Source organism: Ctenopharyngodon idella, chromosome 16 (assembly GCF_019924925.1).
Source record: "Ctenopharyngodon idella isolate HZGC_01 chromosome 16, HZGC01, whole genome shotgun sequence".
Taxonomy (NCBI): domain Eukaryota; kingdom Metazoa; phylum Chordata; class Actinopteri; order Cypriniformes; family Xenocyprididae; genus Ctenopharyngodon; species Ctenopharyngodon idella.
This window is the reverse complement of record NC_067235.1, coordinates 6,325,590-6,345,425: the sequence shown is the minus strand read 5'-3', so window position 1 is coordinate 6,345,425 and position 19,836 is coordinate 6,325,590.

Sequence of the window (19,836 nt, the reverse complement as noted above, 5' to 3'; positions counted from 1 at the left end):
AATGTCAGTTAACTGGCATTCAAGAGGAAATTGTTGTCATGCTATGTTAAATAATGGTGGTAGTGGTGAGAAAAAAAATCGAATTAAAACAAAGAATTTTTATTATTTATTGCATAGGCTACAATTAATTAAAAAATAAAATGTCTTTATTATACCCTTATTTATTACCATTTCTGATATAGAGATGTTTAGAGGGTCTAATTTGTAAACTATATTCCGCACTGTTTGTACCACCTTTCATATTTTCTATGGTAAAGTAATTTGTAAAGACTGGAATTAATTTGGCGATGATGGCTCACAGAGGACAGATAAAGCACGCGGGACTGAGAGCGAGAGCGCGCGCCGCACAGCAGGGGGCAGTAGGTTAACTAGGTTAACTTCCATACTTAGAAACCCTCGTGATATTTTAGTCCCAGCAAACATGATAGAATTATAGGAGATTCAGCCCAAGACTGCAGCTAAATATCAGTGAAATGCCCTCATCCAATTCGCCCGAAGAAGCCTTTAAACATAAAATTATGGAATTAACTGACAATAAGCCTGCATGATGTTACAGACTCATATGTATATGTATACATATATATATATATATGTGTGTGTGTGTGTGTGTGTGTGTGTATATATATATATATATATATATATATATATATATATTCAAATATGCCCATTTTCCATATTTACTTAGAATGTTAGGAATATTGAACCAAGTTTAATAATAAAGAAATTGAACCAACTGTTTAGCATGAGTGAAATACAATATTACAATACAATATTGTATTGTAATATTGTATTTAACTCATGCTAAACAGTTGGTTCATTTTCTTTATTTTTTTGAACAGGCCATTGAACTGTATATAATTTCCTTATTTATACTGCCATTTCATGCATTTGAATGCATAAAATTGAAACGCATGTAATAACACATACCCAAAAAGAAATAATTATATTTATTAAACATGATTATATGAAAATAAATGTAACCTATAGGCCTTTAATAATCAGTTTCTTTAATTTAAAACAGCTGATATAATAATAATAATTATCATTATTATTATGTGCAGCATTGCACAACATGTAGTGAGTGAGTTTGTCATGAACAGTAAATACAATCAGCTGGATTTCCCAATAGAACATTTACTCACTGGCTTTTAGACCATTGATCAAGTTTTACTGACAAAATCTGTAATTATACGGGTCCTTATGCTCAATAAAGCTGATTACACTGGGAGCGCACACACACTCACACACACACACACACACGCAGGCTCTTTACCGATTCAGATTTATGATGCATGCCATCGATTTGGATAGAAGGAAACAACTATTGATTTTTCATATTTTTCTTTAAACTTGTTTACTCAAGGATAATACAGCTCGGCTGTGGCAGCTCCAGTGAAAAGCACAGGGATTAGCAGTACTGCCTTTTGATGAGATAAATTACTCAGTGCAACTTCAGTGGCCAAAGGGTATACTTTGATCTTATATTACTTCATTTACCCTTATGACTAAATGATTATTGATTTTATATTCTTAACTCCGAAATGTGAATGCCGGGCAGCTGACAGGGTTTGAAGTGCTATTTCTGTGAAGTACAACTCTCTTTGACCCACACTGTATGCATGTATTTGTGCACATATATCTTGGAGAGCATGTTTATCTTCCCTCATGCATGTGTGTCTGTTGGTACTGCAAAGCAGTCTGAGGAGGTACAAAAAAGGACAGTCCCTAATCATATCATATTCATATTCATAATCAGTCCCTATCATATTGTTTTGTGTAGTATACTGTCCTGAAAAAAAAAAAAGTTATCTTCATGCACCTGTGTCCCATTAACATGCCACCCTTGTGTTATCATAAATCTGAACTTTGAAACAAAACACTGAGGTGAATACAGGACAGATGCTCACTTTGCTCCTCAGAATCACAGTGAGGTAATCATACACTTGTAAACCCGAATAAGTTGGCAAAACTCAACAAATTTGAGGCTGTCAGCTGCCTCAACATTTTTAAGTTAAGAAATGCAAAGTTTAAGTAAGCACAACTGGCAGATTTTTATTTTGTACTCATACATTTTAATTGTTCTTAACTTGAAATGCTTGAGTACACTCAACATTGAGTACACTTAACTTAAAATGATCATGTAACCCCAATGTAAACATTTTATTAGTGTAAAATTAGCTAGCTATAACAAGCTAATTAAGAAAATGCTAACTTGCTAATTTGCTAACATCTTAACATAGCACTTGCTGAATGAGTGCAGCAATATAAATCATTTAACATACTTGCTTTCAAACCAAGCCGCATGCACCACTTGTCATCATGATGGTAACTCTCCAAATCCCACATTAACAGAAACTCTTCTGAATTAGCATAACAAAACATTAATGACTACTAAATCTCCCACTTAACAGTAATCTTGCACGAACAACAACAACAAACAAACAATATTATATAACACTTAATTTTAGCATTTACTCTTCCTTTCGAGTGGATGCTGGGAAATAGAAATCCCAGCCCAGTTTCAGCTAAACTTAAGTCCGCCTAAATTAAAAGAAATAAGTTCATAAAACTCAAAGCAATGAAACAGTTCAGTTTACTTAAAATATATCAGTTCGGTGAACCTGAAAGAAAAATAAAGTTCTAAATACTCATAAAAGTTAATTTGACTGAACTAATTTGTCTTTGTCCTACTCAAACCAATTAATTATTTTGAGTGTTAGGGTTTACAGTGTACCCATAGGTGGAGCGAGTTAGCAAAAGGAATCTTTACACTTTCTTGATTCAATGGTGAATCTGTATTCTTGTTTTCAGAAATCGTGTACACTGTGCTCCATGGAAATATAACATGAGGTAGCTAAAATAGCCCGCATCAACTTACGTTTTCTTTGAACATGGCAAACGCCAGCTTTGAACTTTCCTTTGAATGCCCACAAATCCCAAAATGTAAGAAATAGATGAACGTTTGAGTGTCCGTAGGCACCTTAGCGAAAGCTACATTTGCTGTTATTTCATCATGTTTTTGCAGCGAGTGAGATCTTTCACAAGAGAAAAAAGTCAGATACAGAATATCACAAAAAGCAGCAAATTTCAGCTGAGCCAGAGCAAATGAGAGCGCAGATAAGCATAACACAAAAAGCAATTTGTCTCTGCGATAATTCACGTCTTTTTCAAGGTGCCGGTGCAGCGTGCAGATACTGCTCTCTCAATGCTCTGACCCTGGTGGTTTGGGGCTATGTGCTATTCTGTCAGGGGAGAATGTCTTTGGTCTTCTCCAGTGGGCCCTACGGGGGTGAGGAAAGGGTGGCGACAGCCGTCATCTCGCCCAACTGGCATCGGCGAGCTCGCCAGACCTCTAATCAGTAGCTATCCATGCGCTTGGCAGCGGAGGGGGTTTCAAATCAGTACCTCGCCCCCAGTGAAAAACCCTGAGCCCCATCACTTTGTAAGCACGTTCCTCTGGGCGAGCAGCGTTTGTGCCTCTGATGAAGTGTGTGGAGGAACACAGATGTTTGCTTCCTCGGCCGCTCTGCACCTCCGAGTTGAATAGAGTCGTGAAGCGCCGCACACAGTCTCAATTTGTTTAACATGCTGCAGAAAGCCATGGATGTTTCGGCAATGTAAAAAACCAAGAGAGAGCGAGCTGCATTTTTACTCTTACTCTGCGACTTTTAAATGCTGGAGGAAGAAATCAGCAGGATGTGGATGCTGTATCAAATGACATATTGTGTTCGACAAGAGCCAGTCTCTCTGTCAATGCAAACTAAAAACATCCACCACACTGCGGCAGTCTGTGTTGTTTAGGTGGGCTACTATAACTTTAGGTGGGTGAAAGTCACTGTCCAGCCAGAGTTGGTGACCTTAACCATCATTTTCATGTCTGTCCACAGACATTTATGGGGTCGATGACAAATAAGGATGTCCAGGACAATGAAAGGGAGAAAACTCTTCTGCCGCCTTTTTGGTTTAAAGAATGATTCAAACTTTAGCTCCTTTGTTGTCATTTCTGTTTTATGGTTTTCTTATCACATGGCAACTAAATGGTATCCTGCAAGCTGGGTTGATTTGTTGGGGGGGAAAAAAATTACTCAAATTAGGGTGATGCAAAAATGAGTACACCCCACTGAAAGTCTCTGGAGCAAAGCTACATTTTAGACTACAAATGTCTAATTTAACAAGAATTCAACCACAAGTGAGTCTAATTATTCATTACACAGGTGTCCCCTTCCCATTTCATGCTGTCAGCAATGGCACCACATGGAAGAGAAATGTCACAAGACCTGAGAAAGAAAATAATTTCTTTACACCAGAAAGGTGAAGGCTACAAGAAGATTAGCAAAGCATTACTTATCAGTCAGAATACTGTAGCAAAAGTGGTACAAAAATGTAAAAAAGATGGAACTGCAACCATCTCACAGAGATGACCAGGTCCTCCACGGAAGTTAACACCTCGACAGGAGCGTCTTCTGATGAGAAGGGTTGAAGAAAATCAGCATGCACGTTCACTGCAGTTATCTAAAGAAGTAGAAAGCCAAACTGGGGTGACTATTTCCCGTGACACAATACGGCGTACACTGCAGAGGAATGGCATGCATGGGTGCCGTCCACGAAAGAAGCCTTTCCTAAAGCCCAGGCACAAAAAAGCCCGCCTAGAGTTTGCCAGGGCCCATGTTGTCAAAGATGAAGACTACTGGGACTCTATACTCTGGAGTGATGAGACCAAGATAAATGTTTTTGGAAGTGATGGCTTCAAAACTGTATGGCGTCACAAAGGTGAGGAATACAAAGAAAAATGTATGGTGCCTACAGTGAAACATGGTGGTGGCAGTGTCCTTATGTGGGGCTGCATGAGTGCTGCTGGTGTCGGGGAGCTGCATTTCATTGACTGCATCATGAATTCACAGATGTACTGCTCTATACTGAAAAAGAAAAGACACTACCATCACTCCGTGCCCTTGGTAGTTGTGCACTTTTCCAACATGACAATGATCCTAAACACACATCTAAGGCCACTGTTGGATTTCTGAAGAAGAACAGGGTGAAAGTGATTCATTGGCTCCTGATCTGAACCCAGTCGAACACCTATGGGGAATTCTGAAGAGACAAGTTGAGCATCACTCTCCATCCAGCACCCAGTCTCTAAAAGAGGTCATTCTTGAAGAATGGAAAAAGATAGACGTTGCAAAATGTCGCCAACTTGTTCATTCCATGCCTAGAAGACTTGGTGCTGTCATTAAAAATCATGGAGGCCATACAAAGTACTATGTAGTAGTTTTTGTTGTGGGGTGTACTCATTTTTGCATCACCCTAATTTGAGTAAAACTGAAAAATGTGTAATCTAAGTTATATTATTAACCTTACTTTCATGTTATAAGTTAAACAGATGTTATATTAAACTTAGTCTTGTCAACATTTTGGAAATCGTTTTTGTGTTCATTGAGACGTTGTTTAAAATGTTACTTTTCAAAGGGTGTGTTACTCATTTACAAACTTTTATTAGTAACACTTTACAATAAGGTTCATTAGTTAACATTAATTAAATATAGTTAACATGAACTAATAATGAACTGCATTTCTACAGCATTTATTAATCTTTGTTAATGTTAATTTCAGCATTTACTAATACATTATTAAAATCTTGTTAACATTAGTTAATGCACTGTGAATTAACATGAACAAACAATGAACTGTATTTTCATTAACTAACATTAACAAAGATTAGTAAATACAGTAACAAATGTATTGCTCATGGTTAGTTCATGTTAGTTAATACATTAACTAATGTTTAACTAATGAACCTTATTGTAAAGTGTTACCCTTTTATTTTGGATGCGATTAATCTTTTGACAGCATATATATATATTTATATATATATATATATATATATTTATATATATATATATATATTAATAAAAGATTTTATTATTATTCAGACAGTTATACCACATAGGGGTCAATTAATCACTTTATTCCAATTATCACTTTATTCTATAAAACATTTTTAGTTTGAATTCATTTTTAATACATTTTAAAATGCATATTATTTTGTTTTATTATCTTAAACCCCCAAAATGTCAGGTGGTGCAACTGTCTTAACTGTGTCTTAATAACAAAATAATTAAAACAAAATACTATGGCATCATTTTAGGTTTGAAACCTTTTATATATACAAATTGTATAAATATCAGTAGTTTTAAAGCTGTTGAGATCATTAAAAAAAACTTTTGTCCAGCAATTTGTATATTCTCAAATGTCAGGGTGGCACAACTGCAAACATGACTCTTTTATTATAAGGTAATAATAGTAAACATGATAATGCATCATCCAAAGGGGCCCAACTGAACCTTGTGCCAGAATGAAAAGGTTTGTAGATCTCTCTCAAATACTGGTAAAAACTGCTCATTTCAAGTATGGGTAGGTTGGTTCACTTTCAATGTCAGGTGGTACAACTACAGTATATACATACAACTATTTGATTGTACCTCCTGACATAAAAAGTAAAAAATTAATATACTTTGATAGTTTATTTACCAACTGAAACTTGTTTAAACACATTGTTCATGTTACAAAAATATGCATGATATGCAAGATTTTTTTTTTTTTAAAAAACACCTTTTTTTTAAGCTTTATTTGTCAATGACCCATAGACATTTTTCATTTTAAACCAGACAAAAAAATGACATTCAGAACTTTCAAAGTTCAAAGTAACCAAAGTTCAGGTTCATTCAAAGTTGCATTTTTTATGTATTTTTTAATAACTAAATAGATCCAGCCAAAAAAAGTGACCCTTATACATTATAAATATGTGGCTTTTCTTGAGATAATGTGGAAAATGCTGCTTACGTCTGCTGCCAGTATTCATCATTTTGCCTCTGAGTGACTGTAATGACTGGACCGCTCATGCACACTGTCTGATCAGGGATTTAAAAGAGAGAGAAGACTAAGAATTATCATTTTCAAATATTTGCAGGGCCAGATAGAGCACACTTGCTGGCTTTATGATATACGGCGGCTTAATGATTTAAATTACCCTCTTCCATCGCCTGAGCTGAGTTTAATCAATTAAAATGACAATTTGTCAAGAGGTTAAACGGTGAGCTCCAGTGATCTGAAAGCATGATAAATGCCACACTTGCATCTTCTCAACAACTCTAATTTTGCATAGGAAAGAAGGTTTCAGAGTGTGAGATCTACTGTATATGAAGCTATATGATCACTCTGTCCTGCCCAGCTGCACAAGAACATGAACATCTTCAGATGTGTGAAGTAATGCACATTTGTCACGGGCCAAACTACTCATTCCTTAATCATTTAATGTCTGATCTTTAAGTTTTGTTGCATTTTAATGTTCATCACCCTATTGTGATGTGCATTCAAGCAAAATGGCTTCTGGAACAAGAAAAAAAATGTAGGGTGGGACTTAATTTTGTCCATGGGGACATAAGCGCCAATTTATGATCCTGCTGGTGGGTGCCCACACTCTATACAATTAATTATACTTTAGGTTAGTTTTTCAACAGTACTGTCTTTTTCTTCTTGCGATGGTGTGCTTGGTGAATTCATTACACAAAAGTTAGTCATGTCTTGTGAAGAGAAACACACTGACAGCAAATACATTACGCAACCAAACAAAATCATTCTTTTCATGAGTGTTGTCACGGCTCTCTCGTTGATATGCCTGATGATATTGCAGTTAATTACTTAAAATACAATTTATCATCGGGCACCCCCCCCCCCGGTCTGCCTTGGACAGTGCTCGGCAATGTCAAAATGATTATAATGGCCAATCAGATCAAAGAAGGCGGGGGTTACTGTTGTAAGGTAAGATGTAAATAGCGAAACATTTAATGTCAACTGTTTTACGATAGAAATGTTAAACGACCGACAGTAACATCCAGTGATGCAAACTACTCAAATTTTTTCTCCAAAATGGCCCTTTTGAATTGAAAATTTACGTGATTCATGTCTTTCCTAACTGAATGTCATGAGACCAGAAACGTTTTACATTTTTGACATATTAGGCATACAAATAAAAGTGCATATGTGCATATTTTAATGCAAATATTATTTGCAAATAGTTCTAAATGATTATTTCACAACTAGAATTAGACCTAGAATTTCCTTTACTGTTCTATTTCTTTATAAAAATTGGACCCCCCCAATGTTCAAGCCATGGTTATGGTCTTGCAACATAACCTGACACAAAAAGCACAAGCTTTTGTGTCAGGTTGTTATGTTGGAATGCTAAACATAATGGTATAATTTTGTGTATTATGAACAAAGTCCCTTTAAGCCGGGATCCACCAATCAGAGAAGTTCCCGAATCTCAATTGATTTTTTCATTGGTTATAATGAATAGAGAATATCTCGTGTTTTTCCGTGGGTGCTCGGCCATTATACTTGGGGAATTGATTGGATGGTTGTGGTTTGCTATTGGTCGATCTAATGTGAGTGACAGGTTGCCCCGCCCTCACGCCAGTAAACACATCATCAGAGAAGAGATGTCGCTGCAAGAGCGAGGGTAAGTTATTTTGATTAAAGATTAGAAGGGCACATGAATTAAAAATAGTAATAATAATGATGTGCACAGATAAATAATTTATAATAATCACTGCAATATTCCATAAAAAACAAGAATTGTCCATTTTGATTTCATGGTGACTTTAAGACTTTGTCTTAAGAACCAGTCTAACCAACTAGCAGTTATTCAAGGGTTTATTAATCAGTCTTACTGTTCAGATTCAAATTCTACTTTTTTATGTAACTGACAGTCAGTCATGACCTGTTTTAAAGAAACAAATTAGATGACCAACTAAGACTAGTCTACGCAGTTTATGCAACCGGCCACTGTCTTTATAAGGAGCACACATACAGACCACTGACAGATTCTCTCTCACGCTCCACTGAGGCCAAGCCCAAACACCAACACCTCTTAAAACAAAACACTCCTAACACATATGCAGGTGCAAGTGGAAACGAGACTTTTATTCCCTCTGTTTGCTCTAGCGGCTGATCCTATGGGAACACACCTAATCCATGTCATGTAGAATTAAGCTTCTGTCTCATTCATCTGCCTCTCGGAAGTTCAAGCACAAAGAGAGGTATGTGAGAAGAGAATAGCCACAAATGATAGGAATTATGTGCCGGACAAGTCTCCGCCGCATAAGCGTTCTAGACGGCCTGATTGATGAGTCGAATGAGTCACCTTAAATCAAAGCAAAATAAAAGGAGGCACAAAGAGGTGCAATTGGAAATGGCTACCCGACCCCTCCTAGTCCAGGTAGTCCAATAACCGCAGGCCGAGCAGATAGAGTTCCCTCGAAAGAGTCTGTTGACAGCAAGTGTCAGTGGTCTTTGTAAGCATTGTGCGGGGCCTGATAGGGTTACTTGTGGCTAATCCATGCTGACCTTGCCTCGGTTTTTGAACGAGGACGCTTTTGTACAGTTCGGACGCCTGAAAAGGGTATGAGGATACTGACATATAACCATCGGCGCAGGTCTCGCACCGATTCTTTTGTGGTGTTATCGGGTTGCATGTCTGGGACTGCAAATAAACAATGTTTGAGCACAAGTAAGGTGACATTTAAAGTGGCTCGGGAATGGCGCGTTCGGAGCGACAGGTTCAAAAGGTCAGCCAGAGAGTGGGAGCGTTTCGATGACTTAAAAGAAATCCTATCGCGATGAAATGTTAGGGTGGCAGGCGCAAACGGCATACAAAATGCCACAACAGAGAGAGAAGCGTTGGCACGCGTTGTGTCGCGTCGGAAAGACCGAACTTTGAAGCGGAGAATGCCATGTAAACACAGACCCGTTCAAAACCATGCAGAGCTGGAGGACAGGAGACCAATCAATCAAAGCCTCGGGTTTCACAAAGCTTATCAGAATGAAATAAAATATCGCAATCTCTTCTAGAAAAGAGCGGCGTCGCTTTACCTTGCCGACTGATGAAAGCGCATCAAACTGAGCTAGGAGATCACTGAACTGTTGGTGCACAAACTTTAGCTTTATTAGCCATGCTGTAAGAAATCATGCAAATGTAAACGATGCTAAACTGATGATAGATATCCTGAAAAAAAAAAAAAACAAGGCAGCTGACAGGATCACTCCAGAACATTAGAAACATCCACAAGGAAAGAGAAAGAGAGAAAGAAAGACAGGACGTGAATGATAGACAGACAGATGTGTTTCTGTTTTTCTCCCTGAGGCCAGCTGGAAGACATCAGCTGATGATCAGGCCATCTCTGCTACAATCAGCTCCATTTCTACACGAATCCAGGAGGCTTTTGAAGACAAGACTCTGGTCATTCTCCCAGCATTTTGGGTAGAATTTGATATGAATCATAGTGTCTCTCTAAGGAGGTGATCAAAGCGCCCATTTTTTAAATATGAACCACCTGCATTCCAGTTTAACCAGGTGCTGTCTGCACTGCCATAGTGATGTGTATTCAATCACTATTTTTCATGTAACTACCAAAAGTAAATGCTTTCTATGTGAATTAGATTGCAATTTATTTACAAAATTTAGCGTTGTTTGCGTGTCGCAACTAATGTTATGGAATTTAGTATTTAGTATGTTTATTTATATATAAACATACTAAATACTATAGTACAGTATAATACTATAGTATATATAAATACTATAGTATAGTATAAATATATAGTATTTAGTATGTTTATATATATAATGCATAGCATAAATGAGTACACCCCCTCTGAAACTTCTGAAAGTCAGCAATTACACAATTACAATTACCCTAATAAGACATGTTAGGGTTCTTTAAAAATATAATGTTCCAGCAAGTCTGCTTAATCAATTACCAAAGAAGCATGTCAAAATTATTCAGGAAAATAAGATTTTCTTATCAAGGTGATAAAATGTTGTGTAGCAAAAATGAGTACACCCTCCTGAAAGTTACTAAATAAAATGAAATAAAAATTGTCTGGTGTAAGTTTAAGGCAATGATTGATCAACAGGTAAGTATGTTGAACCAAAACATTTGAAGAGAAGTCATTTCTTGACAATTAAAAGTGTTATATAGCCCACTGAATCATTCTCAGACTTAATGCTGACAACAATTAACCACTTGGGAGAGAACTGTCAGGAGACTTATTTCTTAGCACAAAAGAGGACAGTGCTACAAGAGGATTACCAAATTATTGTTTTAAGTGTGAAAATATAGCAAAAGTAACACAGAAATTCAAAAACAATGGACTTGTGAGAAGGCCCCTGAAATAATCAGGCCTTCATTTTAAGCTTTCATTTAGTGATGAGGGATTTTTTTGCTAGACAAAGAGCAGGAAAAATACTAAGCGAGTGTCTCAGAGCCAGCAAAAGCTATGAAAAGAGTGACTGTTTATCTCACAGAGTAAGATGCAGCCTGCAGAAATGACACGCATGGTTGTTGTTCTCACTGGAACTACCTACTGTAGCCAAAGCACAATAAAGTCAGTTAGCCATTTCCAAAGCCCATATTTACAAAATATAGATTCTGGGAATCAATACTCTGGTTTCATGAGACCAAATCAATCATTTTGGATCTAACAACATCCAAAATGTTATGGTGTTGCTAGAGGAGGAGTACAGTGAGAAGTGCCTGGTTCCCACAGTAAAGTTCAGTGGTAGTAAAGCTCTTATATAGGGATGTATGAGTGCTGAAGGTGTGAGGGAGTTGTACTTTATCAATGCTGTCATGAATTCCCACACCACTGTGTAATTTAATATACAAACTTGAAACAGAAGATGTTACCCTTTCCTCATTCCCTGCATTGTTGGGCATTTTTTCAACAAGACGAGGATATGCATTCTCCCAAGGTGAAAAACCTTCTGTGGACATGTATTGCACTCAATCTTAACACTCTTGAGCACCTGTGGGGGATTCTGTAGAGATGAGTTGACCAACACTCCCCATTAAAGATCAGGGCATTTAAGGAGCTCACCATCCAGGAGTTAAACGGAACAGATGTGACATTCCGTGCCAAGAAGGGTCAGAGCAGTATATTCAAAATTATGGAGGGCATACTAAGTGCTAGAATATTATACATTTGTTGAATTAAATCTAGGGTGTACTCGTTTCTGCAATCCTTAATTTAAACAAAAGTGGCTAATTTACATATTTTATGGCTATTAATGACATATATTTCTCAGTTTTTATTATGTATATGTTTAATACATTTTAGTTTTGCCATCTTTCCATGAATTGTATTAGTGATCATAAAAAAAAAAAAAAAAAATGCATCTTTTGTATTTGTTCAGAGGGGGTGTACTCATTTATGCTGTGCACTGTAATTCTTTTAATGAACCAGGTGCTAAAACAACGGAGACAATGTGTGCAAAAAAATAATTATGCTATCAGCGTTGCAATTTCCTGTTCAAAGGGTTAGTCCACCCAAAAATGAAATTTCTGTCATTAATTACTTACCCCCATGTCGTTCCGAACCCGTAAGACTTTTGTTCATTTTTGGAACACAAATTAAGATCTTTTTGATGAAATCTGAGCGACTTCTGTCCCTCCATTGACAGTCTATGCAGCTACCACTTTGATGCATCAAAAAGTTCGAGATCGTAAAACTAATCCATATGAATTGAGTGGTTTAGTCCAAATTTTCTAAAGAGACACAATCACTTTATATGATGAACAGATTGAATTTAGGCTTTTATTAACATATAAACATTGATCAGCGAACATAAACAGAAGTTCAGCCGAACCTGCTTGATGCATGAGAACAAACCTCTTGTGGAAGCTCAAACGTGCTGCATAACACACGAGAATGAACCTCATAGGTTCTCGCGGAAACTCAAACGTGCTGCGTAACACAAGAATGAACCTCATTTCTTCTCGAGGAAGCTCAAACGTGCTGTGTAACACACGAGAATGAATCTCATTGGTCCTCGCGGAAGCTCAAATGTGCTGCTTAACACACGAGAATGAATCTCATTGGTCCTCGCAGAAGCTCAAACGTGCTGCTTAACACATGAGAATGAACCTCATTGGTTCTTCCGGAAGCTCAAACTTGCCTCGTAACACATGAGAATGAACCTCATTGGTTCTTGCGGAAGCTCAAACGTGCTGCTTAACACATGAGAATGAACCTCATTGGTTCTTCCGGAACCTCAAATGTGCTGCGTAACACATGAGAATGAACCTCATTGGTTCTTGCTGAAGCTCAAATGTGCTGTGTAACACAGGAGAATGAACCTCATTGGTTCTTCGAAAGCTCAAACTTGCTGCATAACATAAGAATAAACCCTGATTGGTTCTTGCACATCAAGCGAACATGATTTGTTTTTGAGCTTCTGTTTACCAGATCTGATGTGTGCGTTGATGAATGTTTATATGTGAATAAAAGCCTAAATTCAATCTGTTTCACTGCCTTTTTGATCACTAATCTGACTGCATACCTCTAAATTTAGTTTTCAAAATTACCTTGAAAAGGGGAAAATGTCATTCTAGGTCTGCAGGAAGTACATGTATTATCCTGCTGTCCCATTAATCTGCAAAACACTTCATCCTCCTCAATTTGAGCATTTTGCAATGTGTTCAGCAGCTCAAACTGTTCGATTTAAGCTGTTTGTTTTGCATCCTGCTTTAGTCTTCTAGCACAGTGCTAAATGTTCATTGATCTGTGATCTGTGTGAGTTTGGACATAGGCCATTTGCACATCCCGAGTCTGCGCAAGAAGAACAATAAATTCTGTTAGAGGAGTTTCACAACCAGATATACATTGGCTCATCGACACACCGCGGTATTGACGGGCTGAAATGTAGACTAGCGTAGTACCAGAGGCCTCAGCTAATTAAAAATGGATGTGCATGTGTGTTGCATACAATTAATCCCTCCAAATATCAGGGGAGAAATAAAGGTTTAGCGCACCCAGCACTCAACACAAGCCTGAGAAAATCAAATAAAAGGGAAAAAGGTCTGGAACGAAGCCTCCGACGCCAGATTGGCCGATGGTCAAGTATGAATGGTCCGATGGGAAGGGGCTGCTTATGGAATGTGTTGCAGCTTCTGTTTGAATTCAATGATTAAATGAGCAAATACTTCCCAGATTTGTAGCGAGAGGAGCTGTCAGTTTATTTATTCATAACGTGGCCATGAATAATTTAATGGTCAGCAGTTTTTATCTGGAGGGATCATTATTGAGAGTTGAGGTGAAAGCTGTTGATTGGGCTTTTGGCAGCCGTCCACGGCCACTGACAACGACACATGTCGCACGCGGGCAGCGGAAATAAAGGGGTACAACGTATTTCAAGACGCAACGTCCACATGGGAGTGATGGTAATTTGGAAAATAGGTAGACACCATTGAGCAAACCTGTGCAACACATAAAGAACAATATCTATAAAGTATCAAAAAGTTAGACCAGGGCATTATAAAAGTTTCTCTGAATAAATACTTTCTGCCAAAAGTTTTGGAATAAATAAGATTTTTAAGTTTTTTTTAAAGAAGTCTCTTATGCTCACCACAGCAGCATTTATTTGTTCAAAAATGCAGTAAAAACAGTAATATTGTGAAATATTTTTTTTATAAAATTACTTTTCTATTTGAAGTTATTTTGAAATGTAATTTATTCCTGTGATCAAAGCTGAATTTTCAGCATCATTACTCGAGTCTTCAGTGTCACATGATCCTTCAGAAATCATTCTAATTTATAATAACTGCTCAATTATTATCAGTTATTATTGGTGCTCAATTATTAATAATTGTACTAATTATTATCAATGTTGAAAACAGTTTTTGCTTCTTAATATATATATTTTTTTTTTGGTAAAAACAGTAATTTTTAGAATTCTTTGATGAATAGAAAGTTAAAAAAGAACAGCTTTTTTTTTTAAATAGAAATCTTTTGTAACATTATAAATGTCTTTACTGTTACATTTGATCAATTTAATGTTACTTACTGAATGCAACATTGATAATAATAAGAAATGTTTCTAGAAATGTTTCATATTAGAATGATTTCTGAAGGATCATGTGACACTGAAGACTGGAGTAATGATGCTGAAAATTCAGCTTTGATCACAGGAATAATTTACATTTTAAAATATATTCAGATAAAAAACAGTTAATTTAAATTGTAATGTTTTACAATTTTACTGCTTTTACAATTCAGCCTTGAGAGACATAATTCCAAAATATTTAAAATAATCATAATTATTTCAATAGCGTATTTACCACTGAAGTGCTTGTTTTCAAACAGGTTTCCTGAACACTCACCAAATAATCCTGTCTGACAAACGTGTTGGAGTTTTTTTCTCAAGCTGTACAGTACGTCCCTCACCCTCAGCCATCATTGCTTCAGGTGGATTGAGTTTTAAGGTGTTATCTGAGTGGGCCATGATGGGCTGGTCCAGATAAGTCCAAACTGAGCTTAGATGGGAAGAAAATGAGGATCAGAAGTGGCTGATCTTTTTATCAGCTGACCCCGTCTGTTGCCATGGCAGCACATTTTAACCCCTTAGATGGATGAGATGATCAAGGGATGATAAAAAACCATCCTGCCAGAACACTGAGACACATTCCCTCAGTGTCTCTCTGAGATATCACAGATACTTCATTTCACTTACATGTCCTTCACTCCACCACTGATTCTACAGACATGGGGCAAAACATGGCCTTGAACTTTACCTGCATTTGTTTTTGAAAAAAATAAAAAAATAAATAAATAAAAAAATCAGTAAATTAATCAGAGTTATTTCTAGAATGTTTGGTTACACTTTAATATAAGGTGTCTGTTACAGTGTAATTAAACATTTAAGTACTGAGTAATAATAATTAACTACATGTACTTAATATAGGATCAGTTGCATGTAATTATGCATTATGTAATCATCTATCTATCCATCCATCCATCCATCCATCCCAATAACACTGTCAAAGAAATTATAAATAAAATGTATGGGATTTTTAGATAATTTCCATCTTATTAAATAAGCTCTAAAAAATAAAAAAATAAATAATAATAATAATTTGATAGCACCATCAGCAGCAATAGTCTGACTATGGTGATAATTCAACAGAGCTACACTGTAAAAAAAATATATATATATATATATTTTCATGATTTGTATTTACAACATTTTTTCTTTTGTCAGATCATCTTAGATAAATAATGTGATTCAGATAACATAATATTTTGAGTTTCTGTTGATTAAACCAATCGCCTTCATTGTTTTAATTCAAATTTTTAATTTCAATGAACTCAAAATTAAGGCAACCAGGTAACTTTTTTTAAGTTAAATCAACAATTCTATTTTACAGTGTAGAAAACACTTTGAAACTATCTTTTAGTCTCAATTCATTCATCAGTGTGTATGATAGAGTTGTCAATATTTATCATATTTTTGAATCCGTCACTGTTAACGTATATAGAATGACTAAAAAGTTCTGGAAGACTGAAGCCAAACACAGCTGAAAATACAGTAGGTACCGATTTGTTGTCCCAATAATCTACATCAGCGTTCAGGTTATCTTGTTATAGTTTGTGCTTCACAAACAGCAAACCTTTGATTTTCACAAATGAAATTAGGCCACAAACATCCCAGATCCGGCTGTGTCGGGATTCTGGTAATGCAAGCATCTTGATGAGTACGGTTGGACAGTGCAGTAATGTGACATTGGCTACCTCTGAAAGCAGGCCTGCGAGCCGTGCTGCCTTTTCAGAGCCGGACCGCTGCCAGCAGCGCAGATGAGTGCTGGAGATGGTGCCCAGCTGGCAGGCGTTTTTGGTGAATATGCCCCTGGATTGCTCACGAACAATCCTCTTATGCAACCCAGAGGCCTGTGCTTTATCAACCACGGCAGAACCCGGCAATACCATTTTAATTTTGTTGGACGGTCGATCCAGTTCGGACCGCATTTAAATCTTTGAAATAAAAGATGGCTCATAACAGCCTTCGAGGCTTTTTTTGGTTTTTCCAAATGCATGCAAAACCAACAAAGATTCAAGTGATTACTTACATACACACACACACACACACACACACACCCACCTTCCAAGGCTAATGCCTTCACTATATATACAGTAGTACACACTGGCTGTGTGCTGCATGTTAGTCGTGTAGGCCAAAATGGTTACAAATTGTTCTACACATGGACCACGAGACATTAACCTTCCACTAATAACACACCTGGGGATAATGATTTCAACGAGCCCCATCATTCCTACTTACGCTAAACATATTGGCATTATCATTTAAATCTAAAAGGCAATTATCTGTTAATCAAATAGCCCCAGAGTACTTGTATGTACACACAATCCATCAGCCAAATGTCGGTGTTTAAAATATCATACTACAGAACATTTGTGTTTCCATTTTGCCATGCATAAGAGCAATCTTATGAGCTGAAAAACAGAACGTCTCCTTACATTGTCTGGTTTTACGGTCTAATACGCAAGTACAACTGGTCTGTGGTAGATTGATGGATTTTGACATGCCATGTTTTTCATTTGCCAAAAAGTGCTGTGAAAACCTGGTAATGTGGCATTTCTCCTTTTTCCAATATATTTTGAAATGATAAACAAAAGGAGGCACTTACCCCAGGCTCTTACCTCTCGTGTAGCTTTAACTCACAGAGGATCAATAGAGTCGAGGCTCTCGGTACAGTTTGCCTATTATGATATTTGTCTGTCACTGATGACATGCCATCTCGTAGGTAGCCGAGGCCAAAACACAATTATTGATCCAGTCATCTCTGATGGATATGCTATTATTGAGAGAAAGAGAGAGAGGGAGCTTTCAACAGATATATAATTTGGCATCTTTCTATATGTTGGGAACAATTTCACTCTCGCTATGTACTAAAGATTTGTCTTTTAATCTACTGTGATTGTACTCTATTACATGGAAGAAAAATATGGTGAGCTTTAATTTTGTATTTTTTTTTATTTTTTTTTTTTACCTAATTCAACTTAAAAACTTGTGCACAGTTGCTGCCTTAATTTTTTTTAAATAATAAAATTCATTAAATTCCCAGTACTGTTAATAGAATAGCAGGGAATTGCTTGTACTTTATACCCACTTTAAGCTGTGATTATATAATTCAATTGTGTTTTCAGGTTTTCTTTGTTGGGATGCTTAAAGAAACAGATCAATGTTTTGAAAGCACCACAGTGTCATTGTGTTTCACTTTTTGTCCCAGGAATCAACCTGCAAATGCCCTATTTATGATGACTAGGAAAAGGACAGTAACATTACAACCCAAAATGCTGGGTTAAAAACAAACCAAGTTGGGTTGAAAACAGACAAACCCAACTATTGGGTTGTTTTAACCCAGCGGTTGGGTTAAATGTTTGCACAACCTGCTGGGTAGTTTTATTTAACTCAACTATTGTTTAAAAATTACTGTATTGCTTACTTAAAATGAACCCAAAGTATGTTGGAAATTAACATTTATTAATATGTTTAATAAATGAACGTTTATTAATAAGTTTAATAAATAATTATTAAAACTCTAAAACATGCCAGGTTGTTTCAACCAAAATTTGGGTCAAATATGGACAAACCCAACCAGAGGGTTGAAATAATTTGAAAAATTAACCCAACAGTTGGATTTGTCCATATGACCCAATTTTTTTTATTTTTTAGAGTGAAACAATAAACATTTATTAAATTGCTTATTAATAAATGTTCACCTTTTGACTATTACTGTTGTCTCTAGAAATTATGTGTCTGATTTTTAATTTCCAACATATTTTGGGTTCATTTTAAGCCAGCCATATAGTAATTTTTAAACAATAGTTGGGTTAAACTATTGCCCAGCACATTGCAAACATTTAACCCAAGGGCTGGGTTTGTCCATTTTCAACCCAACTTGGATTGTTTTTAACCCAGCATTTTTTAGAATGTAGTGTTAGGGAGAGATTGAAAATGTTTTTTTTTTTTTTGTTTGTTTGTTTGTTTGTTTGTTTGTTTGTTTCTCAGCAATTAAAAAAAAAAGTGGCTTTGAAATATTTTTCACTCAGAAACTGCTAGTAAGTTTCTCAAATAATTGCAAAGAAACAGCAAGTAACACATTGAATTAAACATGATAAGAATAAAGACTAAAATAGTATTTTCTTATAAAGTGCAAATCTTTGTTTTATTTAAAACTTTGAAAAATAATTTTTTTACAGAATATAGAAAGAATTGCACTCATATAAAAATATTTATGTATAGCATTTGTGCATGTACTTGGGATGGTTTTAATTTAACATCCTTTACTTTGATGACATCGGACTTCTCCTTGTGGATTGACAGAAACAGACGTCCAACCACAAAAATGTCACTTGGCTCTATTAAAAGACCCCCAGCAGAAATATGGCGGCTGTTGTACCGCAGCGGAACCTCAGGAGACGAATTTCATTTAAGAGACTCAAGTCTTTTGGCGAGTGTTAAAAACACAACTGCCCATAGAACCCTGTGGACTATTAACGTCCTTTAATACGATACCCCAACAAATCAAAGTCAGGATGTGAAACAAGCGGCCTTTATCAGAAAGAATGCAGCTGTACTCCACCACAGACACTATTACACTCGCTCGACTTTACAAGCGAACGGCGCTATGAAACGTCCTGCTAAGCAGTTAATCCCGGGCCCTGGCGGAAGTACGAAGGGAAAAGTGTAAGACCGCGAGGGGGGGGTGTGTGTAATATGTGAACAAGGCCAGGAATCATGCGCTATAGCTGTGTCTGTGGAATCAATGCCATTGATTGTGTTAAAACAGTTGGCATGCTAACAATAAGCCCGGTGCTGTGTTTTGTCTAAAGCCTCTCTAGCAAAAGTGTCTCTGATCCTTTATTTACTGATTTTTCCTCCCAGACAGTGAGTGAGAGAAAGAGAAATCTGATGCACGGTCT